Source organism: Mobula hypostoma, chromosome 5 (assembly GCF_963921235.1).
Source record: "Mobula hypostoma chromosome 5, sMobHyp1.1, whole genome shotgun sequence".
NCBI lineage: Eukaryota > Metazoa > Chordata > Chondrichthyes > Myliobatiformes > Myliobatidae > Mobula > Mobula hypostoma.
In genome coordinates this window covers 22,202,154-22,204,718 of record NC_086101.1, presented here as the reverse complement: position 1 = coordinate 22,204,718, position 2,565 = coordinate 22,202,154, and the positions used below count along the sequence as shown (strand labels likewise).

Genomic DNA, 2,565 nt, shown 5'->3' with positions numbered 1-2,565 from the left:
CACGGGGAGAACGCGTACACTCCTTATGGACGGCGGCGGGAATTGAACCATGTTGCTGGTACTGTAAAGCCTTGTGCTAACCACTATGCCTCATTTCTCATATCGGTTGTCCCTCTTGTAACATAAATTCAGCCTCTCGCTGCTGTGTTGCAATATTGACATTCAGATTCATTTTATTTATTACGTGAGCATCTCAAGATACAGCTTGCCCACAGTGTTCAGCACAACACAACACAACACATTTATGAATAGCTTATTTAATTTAATGTTTTAATGTATTTTTATTTATTGCAGAGTACTGCTGCTGCAAATCTGGCGATACAGTACTACATTGATTGGCCTTATCTCAAACAATAATGAGGGAGCCTACAGAGAAGTCTTAGTGGTGTCAAGAAAACAACCTCTCCCTCCATGTCACAAAAACAAAGGAGCCGGTTGTGATCTACAGGAGGAATGGAGACAGGCCATTGACATCAATGGATCTTTGGTTGAGAGAGTGAACAGCTTTAAGTTCCTCGGCATTAACAGCACCGAGGATCTCACGTGGTCTTTACATTCCAGCTGTGTGGTGAAAAAGGCACAACAATGCCTCTTTCACCTCAGATAGTTGAGGAAGTTTAGTATAGCCTCCCAAATTCTAATAACCTTCTACAGGGGCACAATTGAGAGCATCCAGTCTGGTATGGGAATTGTACTTCCCTCAATCGCAGGACTGCAGTGCGGACAGCCCAGCTCATCTGTGGATGTAACATAACGATTTTTTCTCCTCACGTATGTGAAGGATGTAAGTCATAAAGTAAATTCAATTATCACAACATACAGTATGTTAGTAATAATATGCCCGATTCTGACCTAAGACCACCAACCATAAGTTTGACCTTTGGGCTTCGAATGATTCAACCTCCACTTATTTGACTTTCTATGGTAGAGTGCAGGGCCTTGACTTCCAAGATATTAAAAAATAACATCAGGGAGGCGGGGTGGAGGTTGGTCTCTACCATGGATCTGCGCCTGGAAAGTCTTCACTCTCCAGGGCGCAGGCCTGGGCAAGGTTGTATGAAAGACCGGCAGTTGCCCATGCTGCAAGTCTCCCCTCTCCACGACACCAATGTTGTCCAAGGGAAGGGCATTGGGACCCACACAACTAGGCACCAATGTCGTCCCGTCGCAGAGCAATGCGTGATTAGGTGCCTTGCTCAGGGACCCAACACGTTCACGACCTTCTGGTCACTAGTACAATGTCTTAACCGCTTGGCGTGTAACGTACTCACCTGTTAGCCTCTAGGTCTTCCTCGAGCAACGTATAAGCATGTGCTACCTCCCCAGCCTGTCCCCAACGATAGCGATGAGATCTGGTGGTGAGAAAGCTGTGTAAGGGAGAAAACAGACGGCTAACAAACACATTTAAGTCTGTCTTTACATTGATTTTCAGGGGAGAGCGCGAACGCAGTCCCCCACTACCACAAATTATGCAGTCGAGTATCCCGCATTTGGGGATATCGCAGGCGTCAGCACACCCGGAGTGCAATGGGATAGCCTCGTCCTGGAACCTCGGCCCTCCTGATCACCGACGGTTCCCTGCCAGGTAAGTATGCCTCAATACACCCCGCGCAGTGAGCCAACGAGAGGCACGACTCCTTAATATCAACACGAGCTCAATTACTTTGCTTCTGTGTAGCCACATATAGCCTAGAAAGAAGATGCAGCTACATCTGTTGTTTCTCCTCTCTTTCTAACCTAGCTTTACTTTTTAAGGTTTCACGGCTTCTTTTCGCCTTGATTATTTGCATACCTTCCTTAAATGGAAGCAGCCCCTGACGTGTAGTCGAAGCTGCCCGCTGGGTGTCGGACCGTGCCTGGTGGGTCCCATTCACAGAACGCATGCGCTTGTGCGGGATCCAGTCAGTCGCTCCCAGACGAGAGGAAATGTGCTCTGTGGATGCTGGAAATCCGAGCAACGCGCACAAAATGCTGGAGGAACTCAGCTGGCCTGGCAGCATTTACGGCAAAAAGTGCAGTTGACGTTTCAGACAGAAACCCTCTGGCAGAACATACTGTATATGTTCTTTGATAATAAATATACCTTGAATTTTGAACTTAGAGAATTGATACAATGAGTCCAATATTTCATTCAACACTGACACAGAGGGAAAATCCAGGTGAAATTACAAGTGTATAAACAGGTAATGGCCAACATAATGAACCAACACAGGGTTCCCAAGTCACCCTCCACCCTCACTAAATCCCTTACCTCTTTCATCTATCCCCTCATGACTTCTCATTTTATTTCCCCCTCCCAGATTACTTGCCTTTTGTTCTCTGGCGGGATGGCTCTGCTCCTGAAGGAGGAGCCTGTGTGGCCTATCACTTTACCCCGGTCTAGGGCTCTGCGTTGGAGTGGTGTCTCTCCCTTCCGATGACATTAGAGGATGTTACCGAGGTTCTGCATTTGTGGATTTTGGCTATGGACATTTTCAGTCTTACGGTTTTTGTATTCTGCATTTTTGCCCAATCTTTCTCGTTTTTTTGTGCAGCAGGGAGGGGGTCTGGGGAGCAATGTTCCTG

At 46.9% G+C, this 2,565-nt stretch overlaps 1 non-coding gene across 1 annotated transcript; it reads right to left on the bottom strand.

The window, feature by feature from the left end:
• Nucleotides 1–1,429: 1,429 nt before the first annotated feature.
• On the bottom strand, nt 1,430–1,593 carry LOC134347374 (U1 spliceosomal RNA). Its single transcript, XR_010018130.1, has one exon. It is a non-coding gene; the product is annotated as a U1 spliceosomal RNA (small nuclear RNA).
• Between the last annotated feature and the right edge of the window lie 972 nt (nt 1,594–2,565).